The sequence below is a fragment of the Podarcis liolepis genome, assembly GCF_965112155.1.
Source record: "Podarcis liolepis genome assembly, chromosome: 11".
Classification (NCBI taxonomy): Eukaryota; Metazoa; Chordata; class Lepidosauria; order Squamata; family Lacertidae; genus Podarcis; species Podarcis liolepis.
The window spans coordinates 15075304-15098914 of record NC_139565.1 but is presented as its reverse complement, the minus strand read 5'-3'; the positions used below and the strand labels follow the sequence as shown (position 1 = coordinate 15098914).

Here is a 23611-nt window from a genome sequence, read left to right as displayed (position 1 = left end):
TGGATTTGTCACCATTACGCTCATTTGCCTTCAGTAGCAGTGAAGCAGAGAAGCAGTGAAGCTTAAAAAGCAGAGACTTCACCTTGCCAACAAAGGTCCATATAGTTAAAGCTATGGTTTTCCCAGTAGTGATGTATGGAAGTGAGAGCTTGACCATAAAGAAGGCAGATCGCCAAAGAATTGATGCTTTTGAATTATGGTGCTGGAGGAGACTCTTGAGAGTCCCATGGACTGCAAGAAGATCAAACCTATCCATTCTGAAGGAAATCAGTCCTGAGTGCTCACTGGATGGACAGATCCTGAAGCTGAGACTCCAATACTCTGGTCCCTTCATGATAAGAGAAGACTCCCTGGAAAATCCCCTGATGTTGGGAAAGATTGAGGACACAAGGAGAAGGGGACGACAGAGGGTGAGATGGTTGGACAGTGTTCTCGAAGCTACCAGCATGAGTTTGCCTAAATTGTGGGAGGCAGTGGAAGACAGGAGTGCCTGGCGTGCTCTGGTCCATGGGGTCATGAAGAGTCAGACACGACCAAATGACTTAACAACATTAGGCATGATGCTCCAGGTTTAAGACCCTTAAGCACATACCTTAGGTTAATCTTTTCCATTAAGCACATACCTTAGGTTAATCTTTTAATCACTACCAGCATGAGTTTGACTAAACTGCGGGAGGCAATGGAAGACAGAAGTGCCTGGCGTGCTCTGGTCCATGGGGTCATGAAGAGTTGGACACGACTAAACGACTAAACAACATCAACAACAAGCAGTGAAGCTCTGCAAATACAATTGCCTCTGGTCTATTGTTTGGGAACCCTGCAACGTGTTTAAGTTTTTACTCTGCTAACTATACACTGGAATTCTGCTCTGGAACAATATTGAGTAGAATTCCATGACAGGTCCATCATAAGGAGCATGGGAATTTGGCCTTCAAGCAGAAAACATTCCTCACCCCTGCTATAGATTGACTCGATCTGATCAAAGTGAAAGGGGGGGGGGGGAGACCAAGATAGAGGAAGACCACTTTTCCTTATCTATTCATCCTCATTTTTGTTGTCCTTATGATGATGGCAGATTTTTTGTAAAAGTAATACATAATTACACAGGGATACTAAAAATAACCCATGTATTTCTGAGTTCATCCTTTGGGACTCAGCTCAGCTGGGACCTGCTTTTTCCATCTACATTTTGCTAATTGACTTTGCTTATTTAGAAGCAATCAGGTCAGATCAAACTTCAGTTTGGCTCCTGGAATCTTGATGGTGGCAGAGGGAGTCTGAAAGTAAATAAAGAAGCAGTAAAAGCCTTGGATTTAAAAGGACACAAATGTGAAATCAATGAGATGGAAAGAGGCAATCCACCAGCATCAGGGTTCCAATTAGACTTTCTAGAGCCTTTTAAAATCAAGCCCATTCATTCTTCCCTTTCTGAAACCACTCCTGAGTGATTAAGTCAGATGCTGTCAGAAAAGTACCTTGGGGTGGGGAAGATCTGCAATTGCTATTTGTCTCAAAGATGCTTCATGCCACGCACGGCTACAATTCTAATCCCATTTACCTAGGGGTAAAGACCCACTGAATGCAACAGGACTTACTTCTCTGAGGAGGCGTTTGTGCAGAAAATTAGGAAATCGATTTCTCAGCATCAGTCACACTTGCGTTGAAATGGAACTATTCCAATGCCAACGCAAACTCTCGGTGGTGCTTATCTTTTATAGAAACCCTTAAAAGATTTTATATTGATTCCTGAAAGAGTCAGTTTTCTTTTAGCATATTTTAAAAATGCATAATATTTTTATAGCATCCTTTAAAGATGGTCCTCGTGAGAGTCAGCCCATGAAAATAGAACAAGTGGGTGGGAGAATGGCAGTTCTGGTCTTTTAATTTATGAAGATGACTTTGTTACCTTACCTGTATGTGCACAATAAAGATGTCCATAGTTGCACCTGCATGCAGAATCTCACAGCAATCCAACTATTTTAAAAATGTAAACAGCCCCCCTAAAAAAGAATAGGATGGTCACCCTGGATTTTGTAGCATCTCACAGGTATCTTGATGGCTATAGGGCTTGAACCTCATTATTCCGGTCCTTCACAAAACAAACATAGCAGAGGATTCTGTCAGATGGTGTTGCATAGAAACTGGTGACAACTTTGCAAACAGGCATGTCAAAATGGCAGTCACAGCGCTATTTGAATTTGAATTGTCAAGCTGGGCAGATGGAGCTGGACAAACGTATGGAGCACCATAGCCCTCAAGATAGGCCTACTTGTGGATTTGGACTTCATCACTGAATCAGAACCAAAGTCCACTGCTTCAACAGTTGGCCAAGCTCCCATTAGCTCAACCTCTTGAAGCCACACTTTAAGATCTCCTCCACTTCTGGTGGTGCACTGGTGTAACTGGTTATGGTAGCATAAGGGGCATATTGGCCAAGAAGATCTAAAGCTCCATAAGCTTCAACTGTACACCTCTATATCTGCAAGGGCCAACTAGCTCTCTTCAAATTATCTTCCATCCTTTTGGCTTGCATGAAGCATTCCCAGACACTGACAATGGGTGCCACTGATTACCTGCAGTTTTCTGTGCTGCAGGAGCCCCTCCTTTTGTACTGGGAAGCTGGATTACAGTCATTATGTATACAAGTCTGTTCTTTGTGGCTGACTCTTCTAGACAGGATGATTCAGCTTCCAAGTGGTTAGAAGCAACTGAACAATAATTGAAAACACTGATTTCATTAAAGCTACCTTTGTCAACTCGCAGAAATGACATTCAATGCCTGCATTATAAACAGAGCTTGAATTGGCTTGTGAGTTATGACACCTTCTAATTGCCCCAGGCTCATTGTGTTAGCAGTGTACAAACATATAATGAAGACGCCATCCTTCAGCCAAAGACAATGCTCTGCATATTCTTGAATCTTTGTCTCGAAAGGTGTCTAAAATGTGTATTTTCCCGCATTTCTCAGTACATTTATCTCCACCCTGTCTGCTCCCCTGGTGAATTTTCAGAGCTCTGTGTTCTAGTAGCCATCTTCCATTATAACAAACTTTACCCGCCTCCAGACATCTTTACTGAAAGTTCAAAAAGTCCATAATTATATATGCACTAAACATGATGAGATGTAAATAAAAGAGAGAGAAAGAAAAAGGGAAACAGCACCTGTGTAGAAGGGAAAATAAAGGGGGGACGACCCAAAACTGTATAGTTTACAAAGTTGTTGTTGTACTTCACCAGATCTTCATCTATTCCAGTGTTTGTAAGAATGGATTCCAAATATCATTGAATTCATCCATGGCAAGTCTGTGTTTATATGCAAGTTGTTCGTATGTTGCAAGTTTGTACAAGTCTTCAATCCAATCATAGAAGGGAGACACATTTTTCTTTTTCCAATTCATCAGTATCAATCTTTTCCCATAGTAACGAACTTGATGGATGTGGAAGATGGTGAGAACTCAGTTAGTGGATTCACAGCTCCAAAAACGCAACATTGATTCAATGGTAAACATTATTCATTTCATTCAATCCCACATGAAGTTTGTAAGACCATTAGGTCCAGTCGTGACCTACTCTGGGGTTGCGGCTCTCATCTCGCTTTATTGGCCGAGGGAGCCGGCATACAGCTTCCAGGTCATGTGGCCAGCATGACCATGTGGTGAACCAGAGCAGCGCACAGAAATGCTGTTTACCTTCCCACAGGAGTTGTACCTATTTATCTCCTTGCACTTTGATGTGCTTTCGAACTGCTAGGTTGGCAGGAGTAGGGACCGAGCAACGGGAGCTCACCCCGTCGCGGGGATTTGAACCGCCGACCTTCTGATCGGCAAGTCCTAGGCTCTGTGGTTTAACCCACAATGCCACCCGTGTCCCTGTAAGAGGGGGCAGTTGATGGCAAAAAAGGAGAATGATCAGACCCTAAAGCTGCTTTGGTTCATTCTGTAGTCTAAAGTCCTGCTTCCCATGTTTCTGTAATGGTATCTTAAGCTACTGTTTCCATCACCTCACTTTTCACTCTTCCATAGATGTATAACACCATACACTTGAACATCTGTAAAGTAACATCAAAGGTGTCTGAAACCATGGTAGAAGTGAATTGGAGCCCAGGAAAAGGTAAGTGCATGTCAAACTTTCCTTCCTGAATCATGCAAATTTGGCAATTTAGCAAAACAAACGGAATGGATTTGGTTTCTACTACTCCGCTCTCAGACAGCTGCCTATTAGAAAATGTAAACATGTAATGACAAGTATCAATAATTTATCTGAAAATATCAAATAGTCTGAAAATGTATGGGCTCAGGACTTGTTTGTTTGGGGCATTTTAGCTTCATAGATGGACCGTGGGGGTTTAAAGAGGTCCTAGTTTGGCACTCCACAAGGGAGCCTAATCTCTTAAGAAAGATTTTTTTCCAGAATGCAGCCTGTCTGTACACTGATTCTGAAAACTGTATGTACAATCTAGCATTGTGGCCATCACTCTATGAAAATGCAGTTCACCAACGTGGAACAGTTGTAAGATTGCCTGGAGATGGCTCCCACCCCCTCACAAATTAAAAGAGAATGTAATTTCTACTTGGCAGGCAAGCTGTCAAGAAAATGCATTAAGGTTCCTATAGTACTCTGAATGCCTAGTTAAATGTTCTGTAGCATTAGCATTATTTTAATTTCTTGGCCGTACATCACCCTAAGGTCCCAGTGCAGGTTACAACATTTAAACACAATGTTTAAAACAGTTTAAACAACTTATAATCACAAAAGCAAGGTGGGCCAAAAAAAAACCAGGCATCTCAGGTGTCAAAATGTATTACTGATACAGCAGCAGCATCTTTTCTGCTGCATACTAACAACTGTCTTAAAAAGTCAGATGGAGACAAAAAAATATGAACCATAATCCTGCATGCTGTTTAACTGGTGGGGGCAGCACAATTTTATACATGCCTATTCAGAGGCAAGCCTCAAGGAATTCTATGGAACTGACTCCCAGGTAAGCGTGTGAAGAATTGGAGCCCAGGAATTCATGCAGAATTGCAGGCACATTTCATTTCATCGCATCTCTGAGAAACACCTAATCATGTATTATTATTATTATTATTATTATTATTATTATTATTATTATTATTATTATTATTTTGGATGAGCTTATTACTGCTGCTCTAGGAAATTGCTTTTGCATTCATCTCTTTGAGCTGGCCAGAGAACATATGTTATCGGACAGCTATAAGAGAGAGGAAATGCAATTAATAAATTAAATAAATACATAGATGCTGCAAGGGAGGTCTGCAGGCTAACATGAAAGGAAGGATAAAATTACGGAGCCCAAAGCAAAGAAAACAAGAAAATTCTTGCTGGTTCACGCCAAGGGTCCCTCTAGTCCAGTATTCTGTTCTCACAGCCAGGTACAATAGCACTCTGCCCCACCTGTGAATCCTGGCAACTGGGGCTCAGAGGCATGCTGTGACTCAACAAGGGTATAAAGACACCATTGTTTCAAGTGAGGCGACTGAAAAACGAACAACTGTTCTAGCTTGAGAAGAGAAAATCCCTGAAACGCATCCTAGTGCTATTTCCAGCATGACAAACGAATCTTTGGTGACAGCAAAATATGCATAACAGTGCAGGATAGCCCTAAGGTTGAAGATCCAGTTGCGCAACAACCCCAAGGTGCATAATATTTTGGTTTCTTAAAAAATAAAATAAATGTATTATAATCGCAGCATAGGGACGCGGGTGGCACTGTGGGTTAAACCACAGAGCCTAGGACTTGCTGATCAGAAGGTCGGCGGTTCGAATCCCCGTGACGAGGTGAGCTCCCGTTGTTCAGTCCCTGCTCCTGCCAACCTAGCAGTTCAAAAGCACATCAAAGTGCAAGTAGATAAATAGGTACCACTCCGGTGGGAAGGTAAACGACATTTTTGTGCGCTGCTCTGGTTCGCCAGAAGCGGCTTGGTCATGCTGGCCACAAGACCCGGAAGCTGTACGCCGGCTCCCTCGGCCAATAAAGCGAGATGAGCGCCGCAACCCCAGAGTCAGTCACTACTGGACCTAATGGTTGGGGGTCCCTTTACCTTTACCTTTAATCACAGCATACAGACAAGCCAGTCAGTACCCAGGCCCCTCAAATGTAGAATAGGGGAGGCAACTGTCCTGGTAGCATGTTTTCATTGCCGTCAGTCCATTGGTTTCCTCCAGGACCAACACGATCTGTGATTGGCGACGCACTGGCAGTGGTGCTATAGACACTGAAGTGTGGGTCACACTGTTGTTGCAATGAACATTGTGTTGTCCCTCTCCTGTCCTAGTGTGGGTAAGAATAGGATTTGGTGGCCATTGTATGGGCAAGTTGGCAGCCTATTTCTATCCCCATCCCCCCCCCCCCCACACACAAACACACACATATAGGATTGCTTGGCTAGCACAACATTAAAATCTCCCCCTTTTTTCCTTTTCTCAGTTGACAATCTAAGCATTATTAGGATCAGGTAGTTCAAAGACATACTTTAAGTGTTTGAAAGACCAGGTGATCCAATAAAATATGCGTTCTCGATTTCCCTTGCCTTTCTCGCAATGTTTTTAATTGCTAGTAGGCATTGTGAGCATCTCATTGTAAAGATCTGGTTAAGAAAAAGGAAGGGAAACTAACATTAAAATGTAAGACGCAAATCATGTACTAATGCTCTGTGTCTAATCCCCCCTTTTGCAAATTCTGGAATCACTTTTAAATAATATTTGGTTCATGTAATACTGATGAAGTTAATATATGTATCCTCATTTGAATAATCTCTGCTTCTTATTTAAACAATGCTCAAAGCTGCTCATTCTTCTTCGGGGTGATATTCAGCTCTGCAGAAATCTTGGGAGAACTGCCATATTCTGCTTCTACTTTTGCTTGGTTTACAAATGTCATGGAGGTTAAGCGATGGTGCCAGAATTTGTAATTACCTGGTTCAGCCGAGCACTCATACTTCTTTAATCTTTAGAAATAAATCCAACTTTTCAATGAAGTATTGCCCAGAGTAAAGCATTTCAAATATCAATAATGAAATCAATAAATAAACAATAAGAGCCAACAGATAATTTCAAAGAGGAGGGCCAGTCAGTCACTGGAACTGGTATATTCAGCAATCAAAAGCTAACCTGAGGGTCAAAGTAGATATGACAGCTAATTGCATGAATGCCATTAATATGCACATTTTTGTTGAGTAAATAAGAAGACCGAATTCCACTGGAATAATGAGGGTGGGAAGTGCAAGCTTAACTCTTTCTCTCCCTGCCAGGGTTCCAATAAAAAAACTGTACACATTACAAGGAGAGTCTTCATCAGTGCTGCCAATGGACGTGTTGCCTGAAGCGAAGTAGCAGTTTGGGTCAGTTGCTGGAAGAGAAGATCATCTCCCATGGTCCTTATGCTGCTTAGGTGTCTCTGTGGCTGCCATTTACAGAACAAAAAAATGTGCACATTGATTGTGTTGACATCTCTGGCTGTGTACAGGCTACATCTTTAAAACACATTCAAAGCACGTTCTTTCCCTCACCGTAGTTTACCCCTCATGGAGTCACAGTTCCCTGCAACCCATAGCAAACTGCTTCTAACACACATTAAAGGTGGAATTTGTGCCTAGCCATAGAAGGCGCTTGCAATCACCGGTTACTGCTGGATCGCAGCGCCATTTCCCCTGCTTGATTTTCAGAGGCAGCCCCAACCCACATGCTGAAAACATGTAATCAGTGCTTTCAAATCTGTCAGGGCAAATTACCTCTGCAGTGCTGAATATTTGCTTCTTGTTCCATTTCTTGGAACTCTGTGTGGAACCCTTTGTGTTAAATCCCATTGTCCAGTGCTAAGAAATCAGAGTCGTCATGTACTTTTATGAATGCTCTTCCCAATCCAGTGAAGGGTACGTGTGCAGATAGGGCTCTAACTTGATCAGTTTGCTTCTTCTTCTTCTTTGGTGATCACGTTAGCCAAGTAAGATTGTCTTCCATGAACACGGTTTTAACACTGAGTCTGTAAGTGACTGTGGAGGCCAATTCTGGATCCACACATCCTTCCACAGTGGGGACATAGGTTTCCGGGTGGGAGTTGATCACGGTGAGGGTTTGCCAAGCATGCTTTCCTCTTTGCATGTTTCTCCCTTTAGTCCTGAGTTCCAGCGTCTTTGAAATCCATTGCACCTTTGGTCAAGGCTGTTCTCCAATTGGAGTGCTTGCAGGCCAGTGCTTCCCTGTTGTCAGTGTTTATACTACATTTTTTTAGATTTACCTTGAGAGAGTCTTTAAACCTCTTTTGTTGTTCAGCATGGAGATAGTCTGAAAAGCGTGTTCTCCTTCATGGAGAGCACATGTTGCAGTGGGGTCTAACAGGACACCCCCTCTTGGTTACTGGGCGGGACCATTTGGATGCCCATGACTGTGATTGGGCCAATTTGGGTTGTTGGGGAGATTTTGATGTTACCATTTAGAGGGTTGGCCCGAAGGTTATATATTCTTGGCACGCAGCTTTTTTCAGTCTCTTTTGCTGCATGTATCGGATCGCCTGCCCACCCTCCCTAATTTAGGGCTGTTGCGTTTGACATTGCTATGCCTGTCATGGGGTCGTCTGCTTTTGGGGCAGGGTCCTGGTAGGAATTTTGTCCATTTAGCAGATTGGCTGGTGCCATTTGGTTTTTGCCTACTGCATAGCAAATCGTCGCAACTTGTAAGGTTGCAGTTAGGCATTGGCTAAAATTTGGTTGGTGGAGGGGTAAGGATTGGCTGGGCCTGCCCCTCCAGTGCTGCTGCTGCAAGGGAATTCTGTTAAAGGAATCCAGGGGTTTGCCATACTTTTGTCCGTATCCCGGCAAGGGGCTAGGGCCGTGCAAGCCCCTGGGAGCATGCAGGGAGGGGTGAGGGCCTGTGGCTCAGCTCCATTTCTCCCCAATATTGTTTTCCCTTACTGGCTTTCGTTGGAATCTGGAAGTCAGTTCTGTCCCCAGGCAGGAGGACAGATAGTCATAACCAATGCCTAAGCAACCACTCACATTTATGTATTTTGTTGTGGCCAAAATTATGCCAAAAACCTTAAACAAAAATTCTGTGTGAATTGTGATTTATTTAGGGGGTGGCTTGGGGACCTCGACACACAACACCTTTCTTTCAGGGAAGAACAGGCTGAGAGGCGTTTTTCTCTTTAATAAACAGCAGTTGCCACTACATTTTTAGTTTTTCCAGATCTGTACATGTGGGATCTAGATCAGTGACATTCTTGAGGGGAGACAGGCCTTCCTAAAGACTATAACAGGTTTGATATAAATCTTACGATGTGTAAATCAGTAACAAGTATAAGCTGCAGGAGAAATTAATTATGGATATTAAGAAGCCTGAAAGTGGGAGGGATGGAGGTCGGTAGGGGGAAGAAGAGGGATCTAAGTTTTTAAAGTTATAAAGAAACAAATGTGGAGATTAATAATTAGAATGGAAACGGATAAGATTATTATATTATATTTGGACATTTGCAACCTATTCACTTATTTATCTACTTATCTTTTACTTATATTTTCTTTATTTATTTCTATTTTTTGTAATGGTTGATTTGGTGTTTTTTTCTTTTTACTCTTTGGTTATGTATATGAAACTTAATAAAAAAATTTTTTTAAAAAAAAAAAGAGGAGAGACAGGCCTTCCAACGTCCTTTTAAATAAATGGGCAACTTCAGGTACAAGGATGTGCAAGCACAGAGGTGCCAGGTTGCACCCAAGGTTGAGGGGGTCCAGTGTGAGTCACGTTTGTGTGACATCACACATGCAATGAATGTGCGACGTTGTATCCTCTGGAGGAGGCCAAGCGCCCCGGCAGAGACGGGTGCTGAAGCTGTGACAGGCAACATGCATTGTACATAATGGGTCCCCTCAAAACTGAGGGGGTTGAAGACTCTTTGGCTTGCCTGTGTGAGCAAGACCATTATCAGCAAAGTTGATTGCTCAACTCCAGGTTTCTAACTCATGTTTTTTAGTAAGGAAAACAAAATCAAGTTAAAGTAGCAGGAGAAATCAGAACTGCATAAAAATACAATTAGCTACAGCTTCTAACTGACCTTATATGGAACATTTTCTAAGTTTCCCGCTTGCAAACAGGACAGCATCCTTTGGGGTTGCTAACCAGTCATCTACCAGAAATTGCTGGACTACAACTCTCACCATGTCTGACCACTGACTATGTTGGCTGGAGCTAATGAAACCTGGAGAGCAGCAATGTCTAGTAGTAGTAGTAGTAATAATAATAATAATAAAGTAATAATAATAATAATAATAATAATAATAATTTATTTACACCGCGCCCATCTGGCTGGGTTTCCCCAGCCACTCTGGGTGGCTTCCAACAAAGTATTAAAATACAGTGGTCTGTTAAACATTAAAAGCTTCCCTAAACAGGACTGCCTTCAGATGTCTGGTAGTTATTTTTCTCTTTGACATCTGGTGGGAGGGCGTTCCACAGGGCAGGTGCCAGTACCGAGAAGGCCCTCTGCCTGGTTCCCTGTAACTTGGCTTCTCGCAGTGAGGGAACCGCCAGAAGGCCCTCGGGGCTGGACCTCAGTGTCCGGGTAGAACGATGGGGGTGGAGACACTCCTTCAGGTATACTGGACAGAGGCCGTTTAGGGCTTTTAAGGTCAGCACCAACACTTTGAATTGTGCTCAGAAACGTACTGGGAGCCAGTGTAGGTCTTTCAAGACTGGTGTTATGTGGTCTCGGCGGCTGCTTCCAGTCACCTGTCTAGCTGCCGCATTCTGGATTAGTTGTAGTTTCCGGGTCACCTTCAAAGGTAGCCCCACAGAGAGTGCATTGCAGTAATCCAAACGAGAAATAACTAGAGATATCTAGACAGAGGCAGGTAAGTTGCTCCTCGCTTACATGGATAGTCAAATGGAATTCCAATGGAGGCTGCAGCAAGCAAATAAGCAACTATCATCAGGGCAGATGGAGACAAAAACAATATTTGGACCACCCTATTTTGTGGTGTGTTCCAGGGGAGCAAGTATCCAATCAAAAGGCAGCAAAATGGTGTCTGGGATGCTACATGTATAGATTGGTTTTTGGACACATTTACCTCACTTTTCTACCAATTTAACTGCTATGCCATGACTTCCCCCGTAGAACTCTGGCAATTGTGGAAATCCCTAGAGAGACAGCCACACACCACAAACTGTGATGGTCACATTGTGCTGAGGAAGGTGAAAGGAGCCCTTTTAGGTTTGCAGTGTAAGTTTGCCTTACAAGGTAAAAGCTACATTTGAAAGTAGTTCAGGGATTCAGAAATCATCAATGAAAAAAAATGGGCCTTGATATTCCAGGCAGCAGTCCAGAAGGAAATTGGATCCCGGTGAAGTGAGGGAAATATCCACATTTCACACTGAAAACATTTGGGAGGCATGTCCAGTGGCTGGACAAACCGGGAGATTGTTTTGCTCAAGATAAATAAGATCCAGTATATGTGGTAGCCTCTGGAGCCAAACAAAAGCATAATCCTCTTCCAGAGGCAGAGCAGGATTTACATTTATTTTGTTCAGTTGTGTTATGTACCAAGGACACTGGCTTATTTACTGAAATGTCAGTACAACTTATTGAGAAGTAGCCGCTGTAACACAAATTACTCCCTTTGGTAGAAGACACAGGAATCACCAGCAACACAAAGCGTTACTTAAATTGGACATCAGATTGCAGTTTTCTCCTCTCATGTTTAAAGAATGAAAAGCCTGGATTTTCAAGTTTGCAAAAGCTAACTCTAAAAAGCCCTTTACAGAGCAGTAACTTCCTGCTGAAATCCTGTACTTTTTATGAGGTAAAGGTAAAAGGGCCCCTGACCATTAGGTCCAGTTGTGACCGACTCTGGGGTTGCGGCACTCATCTCGCTTTATTGGCCTACGGAGCCGGCGTACAGCTTCTGGCTCATGTGGCCAGCATGACTAAGCCGCTTCTGGCGAACCAGAGCAGCGCATGGAAACACTGTTTACCTTCCCGCCGGAGTGGTACCTATTTATCTACTTGCACTTTGATGTGCTTTCAAACTGCTAGGTTGGCAGGAGCAGGGACCGAGCAACAGGAGCTCACCCTGTTGCGGGGATTCGAACCGCCGACCTTCTGATCGGCAAGTCGTAGGCTCTGTACTTTTTATACAATACCACAAAGTTCTGGGTGTTGGAAGGGAAGTTGTCCTGCTTTTGATGTACTATAGTGGCAATATGGCAATATTGGGGCAGTGGCCTAGCGTGGGTTTCCAGAACCCAGGGCCGCGTGGAAGGTGGGGTGGGAGGAAGCGAAACGGATGCACATGGGCATTCAACTGCCTAAGGAGTTGCAGCTGCAGAGATAAGAAAAGAAGAGTTGTTCCGTTGTCTGGAGAGGTCACTTCCTGGTTCGCATGGAGAAGCCATTTTCCACAGAGCCCAGCGATGGAAGCACATAGCTGTACTCACTGGGTGTCAAAATTTTATGCCCCTAACAAATTTTGCACCTGGGGCAACTGCCCCTGTGCCCCCATCCTGCTATGCCACTGCACTGGGGAAGCACTGCAGAACAACAAATGAAGAACAATGATATGTGGACAGCCCAGTACAGTGGTGCCTCGCAAGACGAAATTAATTCGTTCCGCAAGTTTTTTCTTCTTGCGAGTTTTTCGTCTTGCGAAGCACGGTTTCCCATAGGAATGCATTGAAAATCAATCAATGCGTTCCTATGGAGACCGTCCGGGGACAGAGGGGAAGCGCCGCGGGCCTTCCCCTCTGTCCCCGGACCTGTTTTAAAGCAAGGGAAGGGGCAGCGGGGAGAATCGCTTCTCCCCGTTGCCGCTCCCTTGGTTCAAAAGGGGTCCGGGGAGAGAGGGGAAGGCGCGCGCGCGCCTTCCCCTCTGTCCCCGGAGATTGCGGGGCTGGCAACGGGGAGAAGCAATCTTCTCCCCGACGCCCCTTGCTTCAAAAGAGGTCCGGGGTGCGGGGGCAAGCTTCGTTTTGTGAAGCAAGCCCATAGGGAAATTCGTCTTGCGAAGCAACTCGAAAACGAAAAAACCTTTCGTCTTGCGAGTTTTTCGTCTCGCGAGGCGTTCGTCTTGCGGGGCACCACTGTATAAAACTATCACTAACACACAATTATAGAATCACTGAGCTGTTGCAGAATATTCCCCACACAAAAAGTCAGTCAGGAAGGACCCTACAATTGCACTGTTAGAGCTGAAACTAAACCAGTAAATCTCTGTGTGTGTGTTGGTGTGGGAAATCACGCGGGTGGCGAAGGGACGCGGGTGGCGCTCTGGGTTAAACCACAGAGCCTAGGGCTTGCCAATCAGAAGGTCAGCGGTTCGAATCCCCGCAACGGGGTGAGCTCCTGTTGCTCAGTCCCTGCTCTGGCCAACCTAGCAATTTGAAAGCACATCAAAGTGCAAGTAGATAAATAGGTGCCGCTCCGGCAGGAAGGTAAACGACGTTTCTGTGTGCTGCTCTGGTTCGCCAGAAGTGGCGTAGTCATGCTAGCCACATGACCCAGAAGCTTTCTGCGGACAAACGCTGGCTCCCTCGGCCAATAAAGCAAGATGAGCGCTACCACCCCAGAGTCGGCGACGACTAGACCTAATGGTCAGGGGTCCCTTTACCTTTACCTTACTGGGAGATGGTTTAAAGTCACAGGAAAGAGAAGGAAAGGGAAAGAGCACACACACACACAATCCCAGGAAATGAAAGAGTTAAACATTCCTTCCCACTCTCCCCCCCCCCCATGGTGCTCTGGCTGGGGCACCTGCCATTTACATAACAAAAAAATGCACATTAATTGCTGTTCCACAATTACAGCTTGGCCTTAAGTATGCATATCAAAAGTGCTGGAGATGTGAAAAATCTATTGAAAGGGCAAAAGTGGCAAGAACAGCTAGAAATTAATTTCTGAGAATTCAAAAGGCAGAATGGAATGCAATTAAGGCAATGCAAACTTAACATATGCAGTGAGAAAATGTTCCTGCACTTTTGGGCTGCAGATGAATGTTATAGCCACAAGTGCTGAGGCTTCCAAATTTAGGTTGGCAAGGCTCAGATATATTTTAGGGTCCATAGTTAAGGAGGGAGCTGTAAATACAGCTATCTCCTATAATTTTAATGTACAGTCTTTGCCTGAAATGATGTAGACTTGTTTCAGGTGCTGGATTTTTATTTTATGGCTTGCTGCAGCAGCAAATAAATACTTAGGGTGGAACTCAGCATCACAAAAAATCCTAATCATAATGACATTGAAAGATCACTTGACATCTTAAGTTTTAGGCACAAACTTTGTCTAGAACAGGGGTCAGCAAACTTTTTTAGCAGGGGCCGGTTCACTGTCCCTCAGACCTTGTGGGGGGGCCAGACTATATATATATATTTTTTGGGGGGGTGAACGAATTCCTATGCACCACAAATAACCCAGATGCATTTTAAATAAAAGGACACATTCTACTCATGTAAAAACACGCTGATTCCCGGACCGTTCGCAGGCCAGATTTAGAAGGTGATTGGGCCGCATCTGACCCCCGGGCCTTAGTTTGCCTACCCATGGTCTAGAAACTAGTGCCAGCCTCTGAAGCATGGATTACACTTTCCCATATAGGTAGATATGAAATACCTCTCTTTTTCTCTGGTTCTCTACCATTTATTACAGTACAAGAATATAGGAAGCTGTCTTCCCCCTACACCATCCCCCTTTCTCACCCAAAGGACTACAGCACAGGGAGAGTGCTTCTACTTCTTTGTCCAGAAATGGAATGAAGTATCAACTGTGTTGGGGGAAAGTGTGACAGGATACGCTACAGTGGTACCTCGCAAGACGAATGCCTTGCAAGACGAAAAACGCGCAAGACGAAAGAGTTTTCCGTTTTTTGAGTCGTTCCGCAAGACGAATTTCCCTATGGGCTTGCTTCTCAAGATGAAACGTCTTGCGAGTTCTTGCGAGTTTGTTTCCTTTTTCTTAAAGCTGCTAAGCCGTTAATAGCCGCTAAGCCGCTAAGCCATTAATAGCCACTAAGCCGCTAATAGCCGCTAAGCCGCTAATAGCCGTGCTTCGCAAGACGAAAAAACCACAAGACGAAGAGACTCGTGGAACGGATTAATTTCGTCTTGCGAGGCACCACTGTATTGTGCTCAAAAATGTGAGTTGGCCATGCTTTTCTCCCCAAAGAAGGTGAGCTTAGGACTAGGGATAGGTGAATCTGTCTGTTTCAGTTTCTCACAGTTTCTCATTTTTTCCAGTATTAAATTCTTCACATTTCTTCATCAGTTTGCACTTAAAAAAAAAAAAGCCTCCTGGAGATTCAACAGCATTTAAGTGCATTTTTCTCCAAATGCCATCATTTTGGTATGCAATTTTGCCTAATGTACATATTTCTGCAAGTGATTTCCCCTAGTATAATGCATTTTTCTGTTTTGTTTTCACTAACATGAGCATTTATGCATATGTGCCCCAATACATGCATTGTTGTGTACATTTTTCCATTAAAAACTCCATTGCCAAATTTGGAGAAGAGTGAGGAGATTTCACCCCTCCCATACCCAAGAATCTCCTGACCATCTCCTGATGATCTCTGCTGACTCCACAGAGAAGAGGAGGCGTGTCCTGCCTATTTAATTATTCTGCCCAGCAACATATCTGTGTGTGTGAGAGAGAGTCAGTCAGTCAGTGTATCGGAGAGAGTGAGAGTGTTTGAGATCTTAGAGATTAGATTGCTGCTAAGAGCAGCTGCAGACTCTCAGTGTAGCATTGATTTATGCTCAGTACACTTAGCTCTGTATATAGTTTTGTACCATAGTTGTAGTTATAGAATAAACGGAAGATATTTTACAGAGCTGCTCTCCGAGTGGTTTATACTCTGCAAGACTCTGCAAAACTCTGCTGCGCAACGACTGAAGTATTGAGACAGTGAATCCGGTGCTCTCAGCTCTGAGCTGTGAGTCCACAGCACTGTGACCGTTTCCTGTGGGAAGGAGGTCTCTGGCGGTGCTACCCAGCTCGCCCAGCCCAGTCGGGGTTGAGGTACATGAGTCCAGTTGGCACACTGGCTCTAGGGCGATGCTGACAAAGAGTACGTTTCAGAGGAAGGGACGCAGATGGCGCTGTGGTCTAAACCACTGAGCCTAGGGCTTGTCGATTGGAAGGTAAGCAGTTTAAATCCCCGCGACGGGGTGAGCGCCTGTTGCTCGGTCCCTGCTCCTGCCCACCTAGCAGTTCAAAAGCATGTCAAAGTGCAAGTAGATAAATAGGTACCGCTCCGGCAGGAACATAAACAGCGTTTCCATGTCCTGCTCTGGTTTGCCAGAAGCGGCCTAGTCATGCTGGCCACATGACCCAGAAGCTGTCTGCGGACAAACGTCGGCTCCCTCGGCCTATAGAGTGAGATGAGCACATAACCTCAGAATCGTTCGCGACTGGACTTAACAGTCAGGGGTACCTTTACCTTTTAAGTTTCAGAGGGCCCCTTTGTTTCAGTTCACAACGGATGATTTCAGGGGCTGCAAATTAAACAGATTTGCCTTTACATGCAAAACTGAATCAAATTTCCCTCCCCCATTCTCAATTAGGAGGCCCACCCCCTCTTTTTAATCTCTGGTTTTATAAAGGATGTGAAAAGCACACACAGTTTTGTGCAGAAAATTGTGAGACTTGTTACCTTTGGGCTCTTCATATATTGCCATTGCTTTATTGTGCAGTGGCGTAGCGTGGGGGTGCAGGGGGGCCAGCCGCACTGGGCACAACATCTGGGGGTTAGGGTTAGGGGGCGCAAATCCACGGTTTAGGGGGCACAAATTACTTGCCTTGCCCCGGGTGCTGACAACCCACGCTACGCCACTGTTATTGTGACATTGTGTGCCTTGCTAAATCTTAGAAAATGGCCAGTGAAAAGAACATGGGAGGAATGATTTTCTTTGCATTCAAAGATCTGGGAAATCTTAACCTCACCAGCATCTCATTTTTCTCTCTCTCCGGTTTGCTCCATTTCCACTGATGTGGCCCCCTCCCTTACCTGGCTTAGCAGCAGCTTAAACTGAGGATACACCTATGGGAGAAAGCTCCTATCGTCATGGAAGATTTTACCCCAGACTGAAAAAGAGCCAGAATAAATTAAACCGAGTGAGGTTAGGCTAATGTGTATGAATTATGTATATGGGCTAATGGGATGGATGGCAGGGCATTACAAGGAAATTATTCCACAAAGCATCGGCTGTCAGCATACATGATGGGAAATAAAACTGGACTCTGTGATGAATTAATTTCCTGCATCTCCATAGCCCGGTTCTTATTTTTATATAAAATCCCCCCAACAAGGTGCAGAGTGATAAGGCTACCTAAGCTAGCCTTCCGAGCGAGGAAATTGCTAATATGCAAGCAAATCGGCAGCCTGATCTTCTGAGCCACTCTCTGTGCTGAAGCACTAGCAGATAGGATCTCCTGTCTGAAGGGTCCTGGTGCTGATGCAAAGGGACAGCTCAAAGAGGTCCGTGGTCCTGAAACATGGACAACAACTATCTCCGGCACTAGTGTACCAATGTTTCTTTATTGTCTCTTTACTGCCGCTCCAGGGCCTCAAAATCTGCCTGAGGATTCCTGGGCCTGCGGCAGATGCTTCATTGTTTGTGACATCATGAATGGCAAGCAGGTACTTGCTTATAGTTCAGCTTCTTTAAGGGAGTGTGCATCTGACCAACGTTTACTTGCGTATCAAACAGAGCAGCAGCCAGCAGCTCAGTTCTCTGTGGATGGAATTTGGTGAACCAAGTGCCTGCAGGAATATCTTCCGGTGGCTGAAAAGATACATACCTGAACATATTAAAGTGTGTGGAAAGAGCTTCCCTGCTCCATTCAGAACCTTAATCTAAATGGTGTTCCTGGTTTGTTTGTTTGTTTGTTTGTTTGTTTGTTTGTTTGTTTGTTTGTTTTTTGGGGGGTTAAGAATGTTGGTAGGCAACCATAGTAATGGCAGACTCTCCAAGTGTCCCTAATTTCCAGAGAGAGTCCTGGATTTTCAGAAACTGTCCCAGTTTCCAATTTGATCCTGGAAAGTCTTGCTTTTCCTTAGGAAATCCCTATTATCATTGGAGAAATGTTGGAGTGTATGGAGTTATGTGACCCCGGAGACAAGGAGAAGAAGGCAGCCCTGTATAGAGAAGTGTTTTTTTAATGTTTAATGTTTTGTTGTTTATAAAGTGGCATTTTAGTCGTAGAACGTAACCTATTACTAGAGGCATATAAATAATAAAGTTGTTGTTGTTGTTGTTACATAAAGGTAAAGGTACCCCTGAAAGTTAGGTCCAGTCGCGGATGACTCTGGGGTTGCGCGCTCATCTCGCTCTATAGGCCGAGGGAGCCAGCGTTTGTCCACAGACAGCTTCCAGCTCATGTGGCCAGCATGACTAAGCCGCTTCGGGTGAACCAGAGCAGTGCACGGAAACGCCATTTACCTTCCTGCCGGAGTGGTACCTATTTATCTACTTGCACTTTGACGTGCTTTCGAACTGCTAGGTGGGCAGGAGCTGGGACCAAACAATGGGAGCTCACCCCATCGTGGGGATTCAAACCACCGACCTTCTGATCGGCAAGCCCTAGGCTCAGTGGTTTAGACCCCAGCGCCACCCGTGTCCCCTGTTGTTACATAGGATGTCTCTGTTTTCATTGGAGAAATGTTGGAGTGTGTGTAATGGTTAGCCCAGCACTTCAGCAAACTGTGCCAAATAAAATTTATTCTCCAGCAGATGTAGAGCATCAGATTCTCAATCAGATGGTTCATGTTTCAAGTCCCCACTCAGACAGGTGAGGGGAAACTTGTTGTCTTTGTTGGAGGAAGCATCTGGAAGTTTCTATTGCACTTTGCAGAGAGGCATTTGATTTTCCCAGAGGAACCACACCAGGTTTCTCTTTCACCAGCTGTCCAGCTCAGAAGCTGCAAGCCTGGGTCTCACACTGCCCCCTCCTCCGCTCAAATGAGCTACCAGAGAAACAAGACTACACAGTTGAATGGGATCGAATCAGGCCACAACTTTATTGACTTCAGATGAGGTGGTTTGGCATAGGCATTGGGTAAGCATTTATTTTCTGGGCCGCCTACCAGAAATGACATCAGGGTCAACCCGGCAGTGGGGATTCCTATGACTTACATCATATAGGGGAATCCCCACAGGGACTGCCGCCTTTAGGAGTGCTGAGGTCCAAGCCCCCCATCTGGGCAAATGGACAGAAACAACTCCATCACAGATCTCTTAAATGGGAAGCCCTGTTTTTGGAGGGAAATGCGAAGGTACAACCCACTCTCCAACCAAGGCTAAGGTTACCCAATGCCTAAACTGCCAAAGTCGTGATGAATGCTATGAGGTAGGCAAAACCTCCAGGTCATTGCCAATTTGCCCGGTAGGCAAATTCCTACCCAGCCCCAAAAATATGGCGACCACCACAGCAAGGTCAATTCAATAAGCAAAATTACAGGAGTGGGTGGGTTGATCAGACAAGGAAGAACTGGGTGCTCAGTGGGCCTGAGGGAAGTCTGATTGTTACCGTCTGGAATATAAATGACTAATTGGAAAACAGGCATAGAGGTACAGTGTAGATAGCCTGTTGTTTCAGGTCGTAAGACTTGTCTTTATAACTGAAGTGGTAATATTTTTAAGAGGTATTCCTGTCATTTGATCTGGAGAGCTTTTAAAAAAATGGATTACACTGGAACAGAGCCAGAGGTTTTAAAGAACAATGCAAAAGTACTTTTAAGCCTGTCAAGATAGCACTTTTTGTGAGTTAGTTCAGTATGTACTGCTAAGCTTGAATTTATAATAAGGTGTCAGGGGTTAAACCTCTGTGAGGCTTTATTTTTAAATATCATCTGCATTAAGGGCTCCCTAAGTAAATAAAAAGCTTTCAGAAAAGTGCTACGTCCCCTAAGATGTCAAAACTCTCTCCACATATTTTGATTAGTGAGGTCCATCCCTACCAGAAACCTACTCCACCTAAAGAACCAAGTGAGGAAATTTCCTTTCCTTTGTCACTAAGAAACTTGCCATGTGTTTGTTTCATTTCTTCTCCCTTGTCATGCTTTGAACCATTTTAACCAGATCTAAACTCCTCCAGATAGATAGATAAACTTTATTCGCATTAGCCAACGGCCATAGTAACATAAAACAAGCAATATACACAATTAAAAAGACAACAATGGGTAAAAAGGGCATTCAAATGACCAAGATTTTTGTTCAGATAGTGGCCCTTAATCTCTTTGCACCCTCGATAAACCTAGCAACTTTTGCTGTTGTCTGATCATTTTGATCTGATAAAAGAAAGAACAATGTGGCCGCAGGTGGGCGGCCTGGGATGGTAAGAGTGGGGTGATGATCTCATTCCTCAGGTCTTTATAAAGGGGACAGGACAGAAGAACATGAGCCACTGTTTCCAGATTGGCATCTCCACAGGGGCAGAGTCGTTTCTCAGTTGGAATCTTTTGGTATCTGCCCTCAAGTAGGGCAGAGGGCATCGCATCCAATCTGGCCAGTGTGAAGGCACGTCTGTATTTTGGGATAGTTAATTTATACAAATATGGTGCCAGGGAATCAAACTGAGAAGAGGGGGGAAAGGCCTACCAAGGACCTACCAAAGTTTCACCTCAGATCCTATAAACCCCTCCAGTCAGTGGCGTAGCGTGGGGGGTGCCAGGGGTGCCGGCGGCACCGGGCGCAACATTTTGGGGGCGCGTTTGGCCAGCCCCCCTCGAGGAAGCGGGAACCTCTCCAAGGCGCAGCGTGCCGTCGGTGGAGGAAAAGAGCCGCGCAGCAGCAGCAGCAGCAGCAGCAAAGCCGGGAGGAGGAGGAGGTTTTTTGCTCCTAGAAAGGAAGGGAAAATGCCTGTGCGTGTTACAGAGCGAATGCACTCATGCTTGCTTTACAGCCAGGAGGAGGGGGTGGAGCTGAGGAGGAGGGAGGGAAGGAGAGCCATGCCAGCAAAGCGGGCAGCAGCCGCTTACACTCGAGGAGGGACAGACGGGAGCCATAGCAAGCTGGAAAAAGCGCCGCGTAGCCGTGCGCTCTCTAAACGGAGCAATGAGGCTGCAGAGGGACGGCAGGGCACAGGAGGGCTCTGAGCCACAAGCGCAGTGAAAATCAGTAAAAAAGTTTTTTAAAAGGCTGCTGGGGACAGGAGGGCACGGGATAAGGGAGAGGGGGAAATTACCATTCTCCCAGCGTCTCAGCTGATCCGCTGAGCAGGACTTGGGTTGCAGGGGATTTGCCATTAGCTGCGTAAAGCAGCAAAGAGGGAGAGAAGGAGGAAAGCGGGAGAGGAAAGGAGCTGCTTACACTGCTGTAAGTGGCTGCTGTCCGGTTGGCTCCTTTAAAGCAACAGTGCTCTTTCCCTCCCCCCTCCCCCCTCCCCCCCTCAGCTCTCCGAAAAGCTCCTTCTCCACCCACCCCATGCGAGCTCCTTTTCCCCTTAGACCCCCCTCCTGCATTATTAGCCACATCCTTCTCCACCCACCCCACGCGTGTTCCTTGTCCCCTTAGCAGTGGCGTAGCGTGGGGGGTGCAGGGGGGGCGGCTGTACTGGGCGCAACATCTGGGGGTTAGGGTTAGGGGGCGCAAATCCACGGGTTAGGGGGCGCAAATTACTTGCCTTGCCCCGGGTGCTGACAACCCACGCTACGCCACTGCCTCCAGTGACCCATCTTTGTCACCTTGACAACTTACATCTTTTATGGATGGCCCCAAAGGAGCATGGATATTAAGAGTGTCACCCTCAGTCAATTCATTTTCAAACCATTTCCTTCATTAATTCTCATCTCCATGGAAGGTAGGGTTTTCATGTGAATCAATGCAGTATCACTTTTTAAGTAACTTACCCATTTCTGGTTAGGCATCATGGATGCATTTGAGAATCATATTTCAAGAGAATGAATGTGTGTGCAAGAGAGACAGCATGCACTCTTCATTTATTAGAAGTTTGTAAAAAATGTTTTTTTAAGGGCATTGGTGCTCCCAAAGAACCAGGGACCATTAAAAAAGAAATCTCTCATACGCAAGCCCAAAAAGAGCTGCAGACAGATGAAAGGGTAGGCTTAAGATCAAACTTCCAAGTAGGCTATTGACAGCACATTAGATTTATATCCTGAAGGAGAACAGCATGGAAGTAAAGTTGCTCACTCAGGAAATCAATAGGCTAATATCCTTTCACAGACTTTTTACCCCCTTGGGATCATGTTTTTAATTTCCCATATGTGCCCTGCAAACAGAAAGCATTTGAAGTCCGGACCCCGTTGTCTCTTTAGAATATTTTCATTTCACACAGTGCAGTGACCTCTTCAAATGTATGGTCACATCTGGTCATATTCATTAGCGGCTGGCGCATAGAATGGGGCTTGGTCACATGACAGCTTCCAAATCAGCAGGTGTTTGTCTTGCCATTCTCCAAACGCCCAGACAGCTTTATGACAATCAAGGGCAGATAGAGAGTTCAAAACAAGCTTTGAGAAAAGGAAGCCGCAGTATCCTTGCCAAGCCATTCAGTAAATGTCCGTTCCCTTTTCCATTCGGCTTTTGGAAGTAATGAAAGAACATATATTAAACATTTCCCACACAAAAAAAGTATTTTCTCCAATTCAAAAGCATTTGATCTTTCATAAAGATAATAAAATTGAAGAGGGGGGCATCATCTAAATTAGAAGCTCCTCCATAAAATTCACAATAAGCCACTTCAAACCGAGGGACAATATTTCAAACCCCCCTTTGCTTAGCAAATACCATAGACAGGGAACAGAGTAGCGGCTGATTATTCTGTGCCAGATTTGAGCAGAGATGGATCAAAATGTAACTGCACCTGCCTTGTGCTCTAAACTCTAGGAAGACAAAGCATATACCCAGTTCAGATGGCGTACTGAATCATGGTTGTTTAACTTAACATACAATATGGCCCCCATATGTACGGGATATCCCGGACATATGTGGGATTCGTCCATTGGAAATAGTGACTGGGTGGAATTTTTGAAAATCAGGAAAAATATTCAGGAAAACCTGGGCAACCCATGTAGGAAGTGTTGATTTTCTGGCAAATTTTCTTAAAACAACTTTGCCCCCCCCCCAAAAAAAAACCCTCAACCACCTTGTAAAAAACAAAAAAAGCTCAAAAATATTTATGGCAATTGTAATATGCAAACTGCCACTACCCTAAAGGTCACAAGGATGCAGATCACTGAAGACAGGCTATCCATGTATGATAGGAACTGCTGTACAGTGGTACCTCAGGTTAAGAACTTAATTCGTTCCATAGGTCCGTTCTTAACCTGAAACTGTTCTTAACCTGAGGTACCACTTTAGCTAATGGGGCCTCCCGCTGCCGCCGTGCTGCTGGAGCACAATTTCTGTTCTCATCCCGAAGCAAAGTTCTTAACCTGAGGTATTATTTATGAGTTAGCGGAGTCTGAAACCTGAAGCGTCTGTAACCTGAAACGTCTGTAACCCGAGGTACCACTGTACTGGGAGCAAGGATCTACATTGGCTCCCGGTACTCCCGGTAAAATAATGTATGTGATTATATGGGTTGTTAAGCTGTTATGTTGAAATTGCTTAATATTTTTTTTTTAAAAAAACCCTCCAATATTTATATAAAGCA

The 23611-nt window shown here is 44.8% G+C and overlaps 1 long non-coding RNA gene across 2 annotated transcripts; it reads right to left on the bottom strand.

Moving 5' to 3' along the window:
- Window positions 1-3729: 3729 nt before the first annotated feature.
- LOC310688335 lies at window positions 3730-17545 on the bottom strand. Of its 2 annotated transcripts, none has more exons than XR_014516862.1 (4): window positions 17326-17545; window positions 16437-16491; window positions 10067-10227; window positions 3730-4048 (listed from the first exon to the last, which is right to left on the bottom strand). It is a non-coding gene; the product is annotated as an uncharacterized lncRNA (long non-coding RNA). The 2 variants fall into 2 exon arrangements; XR_014516863.1 differs by lacking the exon at window positions 3730-4048 and adding an exon at window positions 6789-7423.
- Between the last annotated feature and the right edge of the window lie 6066 nt (window positions 17546-23611).